The following is a 17,839-nucleotide window of genomic DNA, read 5'->3' on the forward strand; positions in this document are numbered from 1 at the left end:
AACATGCCTCCAAAGTAGGTCTTATATGGATGTTTATCATTCAATTTGCACAAATGTACATTTCCAAGTGTTTAAAAATGGATCAATCAGCTTTTTCTCTGAAATTAATTATAATGCATGGATTTTTTCGTAATCTTAACTCTGTGCATTCTTTTTTGTCAAAGGAGTAGCCTGTGCTCAGTGTAACTTCTTCTGACTCGAATACTCTTTCCAATTATGCATTTTAGGGGGCCTTTGTCTTGTTATGTCATTTCTTTTTGTTGCTGTGCTTCCTGCATTCTGTGTCTTTTTACACAACTTTAATTTCACACTTAAATGTCAATTTCCTCTTTGAAGTTTTTGCCCTTTATCTACAGAGGGGCGACAAACAGTCACTTTGTATAAGGGCTGCAGTAAGCAATTCAGTTGACAGATTCTAATGACAGATGCTAATAAATGATAAAGTTATGAATTTAGCATGTCATTCTATTGGAAATATGATTGATTGACATTAATAAAAATTTGTTTCTTCATCCAGTATCATAACAAATACAGAGAATAATGAGTTGTACTCAGGGTCCACAATTCTCAGAGAAAATATGGAATAACTGATTAAAGGAGTATTTTGTTCAATGCTATTATACTACTTTAAGACAGAAGTTCCTAAATTCTACAAGAATAAGATTTGCTCAGGTTGACTTATTTCCAAAACTGTTTGTACTTTCTTGTTGTGGTTTAACCTGGCAGCAGCTCAGTACTGCACTGCTGCTGGCTCACTACCCCCAAGTGGGACAAGGGATAGAACAGGTAGCAGCTCTCCGCAGCTTTATAGCCTTCCCCAACCCCCTATGTATGTCCTTTTTTTCTCAATGTAAATGGAAATCATTTCTGCAATAAGATCTATTGCTGTTTCCTTTAAAAGTCAGTACATCTTTATAGAAAACAAAATATTTCTCTTATGTGTAACAGATAAGAGAAACACAATACAGCGGTGTAATAAAAGTGATTTAGTGTTTGAATAGCAATGAGCATAATGTAAAAGTAAGGGAAATATTTCTCTTATAATTTCACTTATTTGTGTAGGGCTAATTAAAACAGAAAGTTGTTCTAATTTGTACTTTGATCCTGAGGACAACTGTATGTCTGATAATTTTAGCTTTAAGACAAATATAATTCTTAAGCAAAGTGTAAATATTGTACACATCTACACATCCAGAGGTCAGTAGAGGAAAGTTGTAGCTCTGTGAGTAGATTTGATTCTGGAATAAGAGCCTTTACTCCAGGAATGCGTTCATCTTCAGTGGAGGTGTATCTTGTTGGAGTTCTAGAAAATCTCAGCACCAGGTCTGTGTGCACGTAGGGAAGGGAAGCAGAGTAATTAAAGCTGTTCAGTTGGCTGTGCAGGCACTAATCTAACACTCAGCATACAAGTACCTCAGAAGTTAAGGGAGTAAAAACTACAGAGCAGTGTTTACTTCTTCTCTACAGTGGGGCAAAGTTAATAAAGAGGAATGAAAGGAATAAATCTGTTCTAAGGATTTTTCCAGTGGTTGTTCACTGGAGGCTAGGTATACTGGGAGCTGATTATTTAATGTGTTACTATAAAGGAGGGACAATGCTGTGTAGAAAACATTTCTGCAGAGAAAGTAGAAGAATACAATTTGACATTTTATTGCTTTTACTAAAGGTCACCGATATTTTACTGTTTTGCTTAATGGAGACAATAATCACACATGTTCCCTTCAGCATTTTGTGTGTGTGTGTGTGTATGGGTTGGATTATGTTGTTTTTGACTTTGTGGGTTTTTTTTCTTTTTGTCTGTTTGTTTTGCACTGATATTAAATAAAAGAGAAAAATGTGAAGTCAGTGCAGGAAAAAGGCTATGCTATGGCACTTCTTACTGCTTTACTGAGACCCTGACATTGGACGGATTCATTCATTGCTCCAATGTGCCTCAGAGCTAGAATGCACTCCAGGAATATCCATAGATTAGAAGCGACTGTATGACTGGCTAAGTTTTCATATCAACCATAAGAGTTGAAGTGTAATGCAAAGTTAGTTTTATATTGTTTAAATTTCTTTTAGCTTATTTTCCTGGTATTTAGTTTACAAAAAACAATCAAACAAAAAACCCCAAACTGAAGACAGAGTGAACTTCTGTTACACATTCACCACATGTTAACTTACTTTGTCTTGATTCCATTTAATCACCTTGCAGGTGCAGAAGGGCTGGCATAGTTTTTTCTTACTGTACTTTGTAAACTGCATAAACTGCATGTTTTTTTTTTTCTGAAACCTTTGGCTTTTTGTTGCAGCAGCAACTGCAGAATAAAGGAGTACCAGAATGTCTTTGTAATATTTTTTATCATTGGTCCTGTGGATGATTTCATTACAGCACTTCAAAATCCTCTGAGAACATAATTCTACAGCATTCTAGTGATTCTGTAAAATCTATGTGATGCTTAGCTAGATAAAAAATACAGCCTGAAATACATGCATCATTTTGTTTTTGGTGTCTTAGTGTCTAGTGCAGATGCATAGATGATGATACAGAATGATGACTTGGTGTGTTAAAGCATTTTTAAATTTATTTTTTCCAGAATTTTCTCAACTGGACATGAATCCCATCTTATCACTTACGTAAAATCAGGAACTTCTATACTGAAGGCGCATCACATGTTGTGTAGAAGAAATGAAGGTAGGAAAATTATTGGTTATTATTCCATTAATTTTTCATCAAGGCAGTGTATGTATGGAAGACAGTGGAGTTATATCTATCTAAAAATGGTCAGATAAGGAGCAATTCTATGTTAACCATTTAAAAACAAATCCATGATGCTCTGCACTAACTTAAGACATTGTGTACGATACGAAAACCCTGCTTTCCACTTGATAAGATCACCTGCTATTATGGATAAAAGCAGTATTTACTTCTGTTCTTTAGTTCAGTTGATTTTTGGTTGTCAACAGTTGAGAAATATACTGAATTTTGGACATATGCATAACCCAGTGGATGTGCTTCTAACCAATTTGTGTGTAGACTGTTGGCACAAGTAGTTATTTCTTCATTATAGAAAATATTAAACTCTGAAGTCAGATAACTAAGAAATGAGTGCTGCTAGAATTTCACAGATGAATACACCATTTTTTGTTGTTTACTGTTTATATACAGTCTATTTGGCTCCTGTGTAGTTCATCTGGAGAATGTTGTCATTTTCCTTTCATTGTGATGTAGGGTGAAAAATTTTGGTGGAAATTAGCTAAAGGTTTGAAAACCACTCCATATCATCAATCTGTCCTAATTTATATTGGTTTATTACATGTTGCACTGTAGCTTTCATTTTGGTTTTGGTGTTTGAATTCTCTTGATCGTCAGTAGGTTAAAATGTGTTTTTCACTGTTTGTTCCAGTAGTCTGTATTCTGTTTCACCAAACACATGGCATATGCATACACATGCTCCCAAAGAGAAATTATCATTCATTCTTCTCCTTAGCATGACTATTGTTTAATTATGTAAAGACAGTCAGAAATGACATTCTGAAGCTTTTCAGATTTTGGGTGAAAGCTGATATCTGTATCATTGGAGCCAAGTAAATATGTGCAATGCACTAAGCTAGTTTAAGTATTAACTTGTCTTGAAGTGTAGACATCTGACCAAGAAAGCAAGATCTGCTGGTTGAATTCAGTGTGAAATAACGGTGTAAACTGGTTTAGTCAAACAGGTCTTAGATCTCTACACTTGTTGCTATATTGGGGACTCTACTATTGAGGTTATTAGCTTACTACCTGCATTCCAGGCAGTCATAGAGGATTCGTATGAGGAAAAAAATACATCTGAGAAAACAACGTATTGCATAATGTTGTGGTTTTTGTTACTTATTCGCCTTGTAAACATAAGTGATTCGACATTGCTACTGTCTATACAGTCATTTTTTAATTGTCTGTAGACTATCAGATCTTCCTAATCTGCAGAGAAGTTTACATTGACTTGGGCCAAGCACCCTAGTCAGGGACAGGCAGGTTTTTTTTCAGATGATGTAATACTCAATCTAAAGTAAGAATCTATACTAAAATAAGCGAATCATGTATTCTCTCTGTTATTCCTCTCATCAATCTGGAGAAATCTTGAGTATGTCAACAGCTAAACATGCAGAACTTAATGTGAATTTGACCTTTGTTTCCATATGTGCCCCCCAAAAATAAGAAAGTTACTTCAAACTTCTCTGATTCTTCTGGTTTTCAGTGTTGGCTTTATGCTCTCTTTTTTTATATTTAAACACATGCTGATAACCCTTTTACTGGACTATTTATGTTGATTTATTTAAGCTCTATACTTAAGGGTTTGATTTTATGACTTGGTGTCTTAAAATTCCTTTCATAAAAACTGTTACAAAAGTACACATCGATTTCCTACAAATACTAATTTTCCTGTTCTTGACTCATCAAGTTTAGAAGTATTTCATAATGTTGGGCAGGGAATGCATCCATTGATAGAGGTAACAGTGTGTAAAATAGATAAATCAATGGAATAGTTTCTACTGACTATGAGAACTAGATCAGGATCCCAAGAATTTGAAGGAAGGAGAATGTTCCACAGAAGGGAATCTAGAGGAAATGAGGTAACAATACTGACTTTGTTAAACAGTTGTATTATTACAGTATATCTCCCTTAAGGATGTTTATATTTTAGTTTAAGCTACCCCTAAGTTTCTATTAGCTAAGTGAGAATAAGGCCCTTTAGTGCTGAACAGAGGTCATCACAGATGAAGAGTTAGTTTTATTTCTATGCAACCTATATGTGGTTTGTACATAGGACACGTGAACAAGCCATTAGCAAAATATATCATATCCTGGATATTTCCAAGACAATGAGTACTCATAACCAAATGAATATACATACTTTTTAATGAAGTAACAGTATCTGACTTTTACAGCAGAATTTCAACGTTTCATTGGCATCAGTCTGTCGTCTCCTACCATTAACTTTAATTTATATATGTTGCTCTGAAACTAATGCCTCCTATTTATTTCCATGGAAATTAAAGAATACAAAGAGACAATGCTACTTGATAGAGAAAATTCTCAGGTACAAAGTACTGTTTTTCAACATAGTCACTGCTGCATTTTTATTAGTGTTGAAGTAGAGCCTGAATATATAAAAGTGACAGCATGGGTGTCCGGAACATGGCTTGTCTTTCACATTGCTGTCACTACTGCTGAAACACACTTCCCACCACATCACTATGCTAACCTCCACTGTTTAGTCTCCACAAACATTTAGCAAGTGTCGATGAATGTCAGTGGGTGCCATTTTCTCTGCATGGGAGAATTCAGTGACACACTTTTACTTCAGAAACCAATTTGTCAGACTACCCCTCTGCTGCCATCTGTCGCATGGCAACAAAATGTAATGGAATATCAGTGGGAAGATGCAGTCTCTACTGCCATACTGCTAACATCTGCCTCTGATGTAGTGGGCAAGCATAATAAAATGTGAGATTTCACTTTTGGAACACTTAAAACTGAAAAATAAAATAAAGCTTTGCTCCACTGGAGATTTCAAGAGGTGATGTGACTCAGAGATTAGATTGAGATAAGATTGAGAGTTGCATTTTGCTTGGGTAAAGTGGTATGTGATAAGCAGGGATGGTTATCTATAGGGATGTGAGTTACACAAAATGTCTAAATGAAAGTATTTATTTTGCACAATCATCCATTCTGTCCGTGTCTTGCAGTTCAGCAATAAAATAGTTGAGTTTCTTAGGATCTGTGAGAACTCGTATCATCAAAACAATCATGGAATAAATACAATATTTATAATGTATTATCTCACTAGCTAGGTCTGTCTAGCAGTTTAAAATATGCCTTGACAAATTTGTTCTGAATTTTCTATCATCAGTTTCATTGGCGTTCCAGTGTAGCTGGAGAAGTAGCACATGAACGTGTAGTTTCAGTTCAGTGTTTTAGAAATAAGACTTAAAAAGCTTTCTTAAAAACAAACAACAACCTTCATCTTTATTCTCTATCAGAGGAGGTTTCTTCAATAAATCTTCTCCCAGAGGTTATGGGGCTGTTCACTTATACTTTTAAAGAGAAAGCTAAACAATAACTGTTGGTAATTTACATTCATATATACATATGTATATAGCCATGTAATTAAGGAGTTTGCTATCAGTACAAGATGAGACGATTAAGTAAACCTGAATCATAAATGGAGTACCCTACTATAAGTAGACATACTACGTATGATAAAATACTTGTAGCAATAACATTATAAGCAATAAATATAATTAATGACAGTTTTCAGAAAAATCTGTCGTAGGTCAGTAAAATAAAAATGACCCCAAGCTTTCTATTGAGGATAGATATGGCAGAAATCAAGTGTTATACAAATCCATCAGTAGATGACTACATTTGACAGGTATCTTCTCCAGAAAGTAGTACTTATGGTTTTATTGATAATTAGTTGCTCTAACATTCTGGAAAGATTTATTCACTTCTGAATTCCATCGTAACCTCAGGTATCCATATTGCCTTACAATGATGTGTAAAAACATGTACAGAGTATACTTTCTTTAACCAGGCACTCAGTTACACTGAAATTTAATTACATTGAAATTGGAATTAATCTGTTCCAGACTCTCCTGATTTCTATGATTTTTGAAATAGTGTTTTAACTCTGAGAAGATATGAAAAGCCCTATTTTATTTATTTTTTTTTTTTTTTTTTTTTTAGTAATGTGGAAGTGATTATCAGAACTTCATGTAAAATATGATTTTAATCATCATTGTAATCCCTGCCCTCTTGCAATTGCATGTGCAGGCAGTACATTGATGAAGTGGTTTAAGATATGTTTTAAGACATCTCAAAAATGCTCATTTTGTCATATTTCATCTGGTTTTGAGCATACTGGACAAAGAGAAATTGTTTCCTGTGAACTTTTCCCGATTTGGCTGACTGAAGGTACAGTAAATCTTTTTCAGAAGTGTTAATTCTGTGTCGTTACTTTCAGTTTATACACATTTGATCCTCATACCTCAGATAAAATCAGAAATGAATGTTTATGAGACAGGTTCAACATAAATCCAGCAAACCTGTTCTTCCCATTCTCTTTAAAATCCATTATGATTTATTTTTATTCTGCAGCTCATTCCAGTTTCATATGGATCTTGAAATATGTACATCTATTCACACTCTCTATTTGTTAGAGGATTCTTCTTTATTTTATGAACGCCTTCAACATAGTCTAAGATCTGCTAATACATAAGGAAACAGCCTTACTCAGTTCAGTAGTTACTGTAGGCCCTCAATCAAAGCAACAAATGCGATTTTGCAGTTAGGCATCAAGTGATGGTGGTCAGTGGGATGTTCAGAGTATACAGCTGGCATCATAAAACAAGGTAGTTGTTTTTATTGTGCGTGTAGAGTAACATCTTTTAGTTCACTTTCTGTATATCAAGAGAAGTGAAACTTTCCAAGAAACACAATGCTCTTGACTGTCCTTTGTTGTACTAAATGGTGTACAGATCTGGTCCTCCTCCTTTTTTACACCTTATCATGATTTCCTGAGAATGCAATGCTAATAAAAGTATCTCTTAGGACTTACCTTCATACCTACTAGAAATAGCCTCCTACGTAACTCCTTGGTCACAGAGGGAGTACCTGTTCAGTGTTTAAAGGAAACAGAGCAGGTTACATATGCAAAACAAGCCAGTCCAGCCAATTACTTTAGTACTAATTGTTCTTCAGTAAAATGTGGGAACGCTTGCCACCTTCTGCACCTTAGGTAATGATCTGCATTTAGAAGGGCCTGATCCAAATTCATGAAGTGTATTTTTTTTAAGCTGTCATGTTTTAAAATCATTTAGTTGTCTATTTCAGTAAAGCACTGCATTTCCATTGAACTTGATTTGTGAGATCACTTTGCTGGCTGTTGCTAGGACAACAAAAGCAGATTTTGTACTCCAGTACATTGAAGCTAGTACATACTGTATCCATTAACCTTCAGAAATACTGCTAAAATAATCAATATCAAACGTATTGAATATGTTAGGTTTTGAAAGTACAATTACAGTGAAAACAATTTTATTCTCAGTGTACTTTAGGATCTGTATGACTCAGTATTGATTTTTATTTCAACTATCATGTTCTGGTATCTGGCTTAGCCATTATATTGGTATTCCCTCTGGAAATCTAGCATTTCTGTATAAGAGGTGTCATGGTAAATGGAAATGACTAATGACTAAGGAGAATAGTTTGCTTGCTTTTTTATTTAAGTGAATTTAGAAATTCAGGGGATTATGTTGGAGGTTTTCTGCTGTAGCTATTTAAACCTCCTCTGAGATGTCTGTGCTTTAAATGAAATCATTCTAGTACTGCAAAAATGGCTGGAAATGAGTCTGCAAATGACCAACACCTATCAATGATGTTTCATGTAAGATCAGTTTTGCTGATTTCACTTGGAGTTTGAGGTCTCCTGGCACCCAGATGGATGGCAGAGAATTAGAGATTTTCATCTGTGAACTTGAGCCAGCTTAAGTACTGAAAATAACTAATTCTCTTAAAAACATACTGCCAGTTCCTATGGACAAGTACTTCAAAATAGGCTTAAAGTTGGGTGCTGCTCATATTATAGCCTGGTGGTAATACTGTTTTTCTCAGAGTTGTTATATCACAACCAAAATGTTGTCACAGTTGAGTTAACAACTGAGAAGCAGGTGGTAGATTTATTTCCCTTAATTTTATCTTTCTTCTTGGATTTAAAGGGATTTGACAATCACACTGTACAAAATTCTGTCTCATGTGAAAATTATGTATCTATGTACCCTTATTCTTTTGGATGGCTAATAAGCATGCTACTTGTACATTGTTGGGAAATAGAATTCTACTGTATCATAGGCAATATTATCATCCTACTTCTCTCATACTCAAATACAATATATAGATTACTGGCTCAGATGCAGAGAAAATGTGAAACATATGCTTAGCACTGTAACATATGCTCAGCACTGAAATGAACGTGCACAAAACATAAAAATCAAACATCTCCTCATTGCTAGAGGCCCAACCAACTCACAAGCCCTCCAAGAAAGTTTCCAGCCCCAAAGTTTTCCAGTTAAATAGTAGATCATTATTTACTCTCCTTTAAAATGTACGTGGTTAATAGAATCAAAATATGGTATAAAATGAATTTCACGTGCTTCCCAGCATCAACACATGGTTCAGCCCTCCACATATCAGATAAACAGTTAATGAAAACATGTTAGTTTTTGATTTGTATTATTTGATCTTGTCACCATATGTGATGGTAGCAATAAAAACAATTGAGTTCTGAGCAGAAGTGTCATTTTCATAGAAAGAAAATTCTTCTTCCTGAAGCAAGAACTGTCTCTCATTTCAGCCTAAGTGTGAATGTCTTAATTGGAAAGCTACTGTGAGCAGTGCCTGGGGAAGGTTCATTCCTGATATCTGATACTCAGAAAGTTCAGCCAGGGAAATATTTCCATTGATTTTCTTTAACCTTCTGATAGAATTAGTCCAATTGCCTTTTAGTGTGCTGGTGGTTTTCTTTTTGTTTTGGTTTGGTTTTTTGGTTGATTTATTTATTTTTTTTATTATTTATATATATATTTTTTTTGGAAGTGGGGATTCAAGGTATTGAATCCCTATGGTTTGAGTTTCTCGGTCAGGTGCTTAAAGATGCTGATTACTTAAAACTTCCACTGAACATAGTGGGAATTGTCTCAGTGTATATCAGAATAAAACCATGAAATTATTATGCAAAACAGTTCAATTGGAAGTGTTGGCTTGGCTTCTCGAAGGAACATAAATGCTATTAAAATTCAGGGGGACTTGGGCATCTATCTGCTTCTCATTCAGTTGAAAATCTCAGCCAATATTCTCTAAATAAATTAGAATTTTACTTGCTTCTGACCAAAATAATAATTTTTTCATTTCTTGATGGTTGTATAATAGTAATTTCTCTGCTTTTGTGTACTAGTGTGCCCAGGCCAATAATAGATTCTTTGATGCAGCTGTCTTGAATTGCATTTTCTATGCTTTTGGCAGTGGCTTCAGCTCTTTTGCAGGAGCAGTGTAGGGAACCCATTTTAACATTTTATTCTGATGTTCTACAGTATTTTGACAGAGAAGAGACATCTTTCTGTTTCATGATTTTGTTCTACTCTTTCATTTTCTAGTTAGCCTGAAGCAGCCAAAGTAACATGATTTCATCCAATTGCTGTGCTAGTGTTGTATTGTCACTTACTAGAAAAGGTACTGAGAACACTCTGTTCTGTTTTTTAATTAAAAACAAACAAAAAGCCTCCCCAACCTCTCAGTTTCATAGCAGTTCGTAATGACTCATAAGAAACGTTGTGGAAAAAAACGAGGTATCTTTCATAAAGATATCCAATGGGATTTTATGTTTCTGGAGGCTTCAGATCTGCAGTGTGTGTGTGAAATATGTTTAAAATAGCCTCATAACTGTGTTTGCTTCACAACTGGTGAAACCTAGACATTTTTTCATGATGTGTTTACACTGGTTGAAATAAAAACTCTGCGTGAATAAATGAATCTTTGTATTACAGTGCTGGTTAATTTAAATATAAATCTAAGTGTGAATTGTTCTGTCTTTGTCTCGAATAGAATTTCTTCTATGCTATTGTGATTTACTGTTATTTTAATCTTATGGAACCTTTTGAGCTGTTTTCAAGTTTTGAAGCTAGGTGAAATTCATGAACCCATTTTCTTTGCATAGATATTATTTTATGTTTTACTTGTACAGTCGGAACACTTTTTTTCTGTTGTTAAGGAAAGGCAGGTGTCTTCTCTTTATAAAAGCTGGATTGATACAAGAGAAGAAATCAGATTCTCCCATTAATCTATTTTTCATGTATTCTTCTTGTTTCAGTTTTACTTGCTCTCTAATGCATTTTGCTTCCTGTTTCCTCATTTTAATTTTTCTCATCTCTTTTTGCTTTTTCCCTTTTCTGTTGAAAACTGTTTGAATTCAAGAACAGCTTATGAATTAACAGTTTGACTCGTTTGAAATCATTCTTCTCTAGTGCATTCTATGGGAATGCAGAAACGTTGTGTGAAACACAAATGCTTCTGGACATCTTCTAAATACATAACTCACTGATGCTGGTTTCTAGTGATAGCAAGTGAAAATGCGACATGAAAATGGTCCTCATCTGTTTCACTCCTATGGTCTGAATGGTTTGAAGAGGTAAAGAAGTTTCAAATTCTTTGGGAGCTGTGAATTCAGACATTAAAAATGTAGTATTGTCCTAAATTAAACTCCTGTACTGCTCTTAGAGAGGCTACAGAAAAGCTAGGTGTAATGATGATGTTTAATTCTGCATTGTGTTGGATGCAAAAAGTTAAGTCTTCAACTACAATAAAATAGGCTTAGTATTCACAGTTTTGACCAGTCATAGGAAAGGAATCAAAACTAAATGAAGATTGTCAACATTCCTCTTGTCAAGGAGGTGGTTTAAATCAATATGATTGTGAAGCTGGTTCCAGGGACTCAATTTGCATTGTTTTCATGGAAGCAGATCTAGAGGAAGACGATACTGGAAGCTGTCTTATCAAGTCATATGACTGTCTGACTATGGATGTTAAGAAAGGTGGGGCTTCCTAGCTAAGTATAATATTATTTAGCTTTCCAGGTGTGAGGAGTTTGGGGTTCTTTTGTTTTGTTTTGTTTTCTTCTCATAGTGTTTGGAAATGTCTTGAGATTTGTGTTTAAGAAAAGGAAATGGAATTTCAAATCTGCTTATTTTCTGGGAACTAGATGATGTTTTATAGTTATACTTGAACTGGGAGTTTCTGCAGATGCTTAAGCCTTGTAAGAAGACTACAGTGAGAAAAGTATCCAAAGATTTCAGTTCCCTTCCTGTTTTCTGTATGTGTGTGTGGTGGGCTATATTAGCTGCGTGTACTTGCTTTCAGTTACTAGGTAACTGAGCAGGTTGTTACATTTGCAACCAGACTTGATTCAAAACTTTGCTTCTGTCTTTCTGTGGGGTTTTTATCAAATTATTTTCTGCTTTTATTTTGACTAAATATAAAATGGAAACGAAATGCTTTTAGTGATCAAGTACTCTGAAATTTACTAATGATACACTCACTAATCCTTATTAGGATAGTATACATATGAATTCTAATTTCAGCTGATATGAGTTGTTTTTCTTCAGGATATCTGAGAATTAGTTCATTTCTGGTAGGCATTTACATGTTAAAACTTTGGTTTTAAGATCACAAAGAGTCTTCTACCCACACTGGCATGAAAACTAATGTGCACGAGCTGTAAAGAGGTAAGCAACCACGAGATCATGAGGATTATATTTCAGACAGGAAAGTTGAAACAAACGAAAAAAAGAAAACCTTTATAGCACAGTGTACTAGAGAGCTTAGTGTGCTTTTGTGGAGATCTATAGCTTTGAAGACTTAAGTTGTAAAATGGCTGAAATATAAGTAATAGTATATGCTTAGTAACTATAGACTGTAAAATATTACAGTAGCTGTTGGTACATTGGTAGCTATACCTTAACATTTACAGTCAAAACATCTCTTCTTGCTCTGCATTTATGGAGCATAAAAAGATTTGTAACAATGACTTGTGTTACTTGGGCATTTCTTAAGAAATCATTTGAGCTGGTCTTCCATTGATAGAGTCAAATCTGGCATGAAATTAAATCCAATTCAGAAACCTCATGAATAGCAAGAGAAGGTCTAGCCACTAAAGACCTGGCAATTACTTTGTGGTCTTTACAGGATGGTTGTCCTGAAAACCAAAGTGACAAGTCTGTCTGTGTTTGAGTGGTCATCTATGCCTCAGTAAGCAGACTTTAAAGACAGGTTCCAAAAGCCAGAGGCAGTCAGATATACTCCATTAGAAAACCATTCCATTTCCCTTCATGCTCTGAAGATTTAGTATCTCAGGGGCTTTTTCTCCCCAGCCAATACTAGCTTTTGATAAGGGGGGTTGGTGGAGTGAGGGACTTGGTTTCATAGTACAAAGATTCTGTATGTGATATATTTAACTGTCAAGTACCTTTTCTTGTGAGTAATGTGCAAGCTCTCAGATAAGAGAATTGAAGATGTAGAAAATTTTTTTGGCGAGTGTGTCAAGAGGTGCTCAGGAAGTACTGGCAGGGTCCCCAAAGCGTGTTAGGTTTAAATATAAATAAGCCAATACTCATGGATATTTAATTTGCGTGCTATTTTTAATTTTTACTATGAATTTCTGAAATACAAGATCAGGAGAACCCTTTCTCAGATCTGGAGGTAAATGTAATGTTTTTTGTACAGATACTTTGTCCTCCCAAAATTTTGAGAACTACCAGCTGGAAGATTAGCGCCATTCCAAATAGCTGCAAAACAAAAGAAAGGATCCCCACCGTACTTTCACAAAACCCCTACGCAATACCCCAAAACACAACAGTTAGAGTAGTGGCCAGATGTTATCATCCCCCTCCCACCATTCTCTCATTTTTCCTAAAATGGAAAACATAACCCTCCCAAAGTCTTCTGACCATTCACCGGCACTGGAAAATAGAAATGTGTCAGGCTACTACTTTTTATCATTTTCTTTAAAAACAGAGCTAGGTCCATGGTGATCCTTTGCTATATGGAGAGTTTCTTCCATAAGAATCTATATAATCAAATCTCTTTCCAGAAACGTGATTGTAAATGTAAGACTGAAGGCTGCTTTGGTACTGAAGAAATACAAATGCTTCTAATACTTGAGATAAATGCATCACTTAAATTTAAATATCTCAAAAAGAGACTTGTACTCTGCATGTGGATATTTGCTGGTGAGCTCTGACTTTCTGTCTTGCATTCTGCACTGTGAATAATGCAGATAAAATACTCTCCAGGTGTTTTGCCTGGCCGTTGCCCAGATTTAGTCTCTGGAACCGTGTTTGGAATTTGATGCGAACTGCATTACAAACATGCTTTGCTTCTCCTGACAGCAGAGAAACCACTCCGGGATAAACACTGGCATTAGCTTACAATGTCTCTAAAGAATTGCAGGTATTTCATCAAAAGATTTATCTTTTGGTTTCTGTGTTTGTATAAGGCAGTGCAATGACCCATAGGCAGAAACTACGTGATGGATAGTCCATCAGAATTTCATATCACCCCAGCAGCCACCCTCTAGAAAACAGACTGGAATTAAAAGGTTAAAAACTGTTAAAAGCTGACATTTTTGTAGTCTCAAGCTTCCAGTTCCTGAGGGAAAAGACAAAATCTAATTTACAGGATATATTTCAGAGTTATGAATAGAAAAGCATATTTTGTTTACTTTGTTTTCTTTCTGAAAAATCTTGGTCTAGGAGAGAGTCAGCACTACTCTAAACCAACCCAGTTTTATTTAAATCAGGGAATTATTCAGCTGTGTCTGTCCCCTCCACTCTTATCAAGTTAATCACTAGAAGGAACAGGCTGGTAAACAGTTATTAGGGGAAGGGAAACAATCTACATTTCTATTTTGGTCGAAGTCTGTATTAATGTGTTTGGCTGGTAATTGCTGCTGGCCTTGCAGTTACGCCTTCAAATGCCCTTATAAAGGCATAAAATGAAGTTGTCTGAGAGAAACTGATATCATAAAAGTGATCTACAAGGCAATAATTCCATTTTTGCACTTGAAGTTCACATGAAGATCTGAGTCTCCATGATTCCCAACCAAGTAAATAGTGACTTCTTGCAACATAGAACGAATTCCCTGTTGGCTTAGTTCTGCTGAAAGCAATGCTGTAGTAATCAGCAGAATAGTTTGTTTTATTTTAATATTAAATCTTATATTCCAGACCTCCTTTTTCATTTGCTATGGTAGGAAGGGCAAGCTAATTCCTTCAGTTGACTTGAGTATGAGTCTACTATTTCTTTTGCTGGTTAATACCCTGGCAGCTTTTGTTCAGCCTAATCCAATTCATTTTTTTCATATCACTGATATTTCTTATTTAAAATTACATTTTAAAATACGGCCATGAATCTTGATCCTATTTGTAAATTGTAACCCATTAATGACAGTATAATTATAGCTGTATCAAGATTAGAATCGCACTGTGTGTGTGTGTGTCAGTAATGTTTCATTAGTGACCAGAAGTTTATGAAGTAGTATTTTTTAGTGTTAACTGGTATGACCTAATAGGATTACTCTTTCTGGATTCCTTACTGTGGGCAGATAGAATGATACCTAGTATTCAGATGGTTTATTATTGTCTTTAAGAAAGATGGATATGTTTTAAAACTCCTAAATCAAAATTTAGAGGTTTTAATATTGGTAACTTTCTTGGAGTAATGCATTGGTTTTTATTTGTTTCAGATATGTGAAGCATAAATTTAATCATGCTTTACTAATTAAATATAACTGTTTCAAATAGCTATGGGATAGTTACCTGAAAATATAAATACTGATAAGATGAAAGAAAAGGAAGAAAAATACATGTTATAGACATCAGTAAATCAAAGGATTTAGCAATGATGGGGTGGGTTTTGCGATCCTTTTTGAAATATTTTTTCTTGCTCCTTGAGTAATCCCACTTATTTCAATAAAGATCAGTCAGTAATTTAAAGATGGTAGTCTGAAAGACAATCCTAGAATCTTTCTCCATCAAAGATGGCAACTATTCTTGAAAGAAAAAGATTCTACATTTTCTGAGGATCACTACGTATTATTCTTTCTTCTCTCTATTCATGTACTCTTTTTTCCCAGGAGAGAGGTCATTGCCCCTCATTTTGATTTGATCTCAGGGTGGCTGAAAAGATTGTCAGTCATATGTTATGGGAAAGAAACGCAACATTTCTAGGGTACTACTCAAGTGTATCAAAACAAAATACACAGTCACATCTATCACACAAGCTGCGGGTGGCATCATGAAACACCAACATTATCACAGTACAACTGATAGCAGCTAAAACTCACCTTAAAATCACAACTGCTTTTCATCTCTGCTCTGTCGTTACTCTCTTAAAATGTATTTTTCTTTTAGATTATTTCTTTTTCACAGGGAAGATCAATGGAGAAAGAAAATGAAAAGAATTTGGCAAAAAATATTGGGACTGAACTGTTACTGAAGCTAGACTGTAAGGTCTTATAGTTTTTCAGGATTTCTGGAGGCACGGGGATGAAGAGACTAGAGCTGGTGTCTCCGAAGGGGCCAGGTCCCCAGGAATGTAAAGCTCCCTGTTAATCTTCCTCAGAGTCTGAGCTCAAGCTGACAGTAGACTGCATCAGTTCTTGTAGTTTTGGACTTTCTTTGGTTGATCATTTTGTTGCTCTATTACTTCAAGTAGATGAAGGGGGAGGGGAAAAAAGTATTTTAAAAGTTCAGTCCAGCCATTGTCCTTCCTTTCCTAGAAAAATAAGTACATGAAAAATAATTTTAAAAAGAGGCTCCAGAGATGCTTATATAACTATTTTCTTTTCCCATCGCACAATCCTAAAAGCCACATCTTCCCATAATTAAGTTCTATTCAAAAGTTGCTTCAAATTTTTTAGTAACTCAATTTACATCTTCACAGTGAAGTTTAGATTTTTATTTCTTTAAGAGCATTTCTATACTACTATGTACTCTGTAAAATAAGAACAAAAACTTTCAGCTGAGGTTCAGGAACATAGGTGAAGAGAAGATCCAAATGTCCATAAAGAATTGGTCTGAAACCCATAGATAGCAAAGCAATCCAGGTGAGTGGTTAAGGGCTGTTTACCGGTTACCCGATAATGATTTTAAGTGGGCGATATTTCTCTCTTTTGGCTAAGAAAAGCAAAGGAAAAGTTAGTGGGATGCAAATAAATATACTTCGTACTTTTCCTGGAGGGGTCTGTTTTCTTCAGCTGTTATGGAGTTTTCTACCTCTCTAATGATTTATTTCCTAAGAAAATTAAATAAAAAGGATCTAGGCTGCTTTCTGGCTATGGACAATACCGGAGTGTAAACTACATTGGAGTGACACAGCAACAGTAATGAGATGGTCCCCAGAAAATACCATAAAGAAACAGAAAATCTTTTGGAATGTAGAAGGCTTAAGAGTAAAGGTGCCACTGAGAGTGGAAGGTTTTCTCCAGGAGAGAAGAGAGAAATGCAAATTTCATTTTAAAGTACTTTGTGAATGTAAATGTAAACACAAAGTTCCGTGAGATCCGATGGAGATAATTTGGTACTTTGCATCTTCTTATTTTACAGTTGTGTTTTTTTTTTTAATTTGAGAACTGACTCGTGTCTCTGTACAACTGTAACACTGATTTGCATACTTAATGAATTACAGGGATTTCTAGTTGATTTGCTCCTTTCCTACCATTGTCCCTAGGTTTCATTTTGAAATTGTGCAAGGAGAAACCACAATCTACATCTTGAATGCAACTGGGGTTAATGCTAAAGCTGTGTCAAACATATTTTAATTAGCAGCAAACACAAATTAAATTCCAGGATAAAATACTGTCATATTTTAACGCAGGTCTTTAGAGGGTCAATAGTTTCATTCTTTGCTAGAGATGAGCATTGTTAATGCTAACACTGATTAAAGCACTGAGGGTAACACTTTTCAGATTATAGTTTGTCATAGTTCTTCTGGCAAGATGATGCACTTACTTCCTGGCTGCAGAACATAGTGAGATAATTATTTTATCGGCCATTATGGAGAAATACTGATTTCTACCCTAGGCGTTCATATCTGTATTATACAGAGCACTATGCATAATCTTGCTAGTGCAGAGGAAGAAGCAACCAGAATAATTGTGTGTGCCCACATACATATGTGAAAAGAGGAATAAATTGATTCTTGCATCCAAAAAACCTTTAACTATTGACAGGAAGTGTTGCTTTTTCACCAGTTGACCTACAT

The 17,839-nt window shown here is 35.1% G+C and overlaps 1 long non-coding RNA gene across 1 annotated transcript in view; it reads left to right on the forward strand.

Moving 5' to 3' along the window:
• Positions 1-17,839, forward strand: part of LOC149916127 (uncharacterized) — a 68,912-nt gene that overhangs the window by 41,931 nt on the left and 9,142 nt on the right. The window contains exon 3 of the long non-coding RNA XR_016470743.1: positions 2,580-2,677. This is a non-coding gene — a long non-coding RNA (uncharacterized LOC149916127). The remainder of the gene's footprint in view (positions 1-2,579; positions 2,678-17,839) is intronic.

The sequence above is a fragment of the Phasianus colchicus genome, chromosome 13, assembly GCF_987193195.1.
Source record: "Phasianus colchicus chromosome 13, bPhaCol1.hap1.1, whole genome shotgun sequence".
NCBI lineage: Eukaryota > Metazoa > Chordata > Aves > Galliformes > Phasianidae > Phasianus > Phasianus colchicus.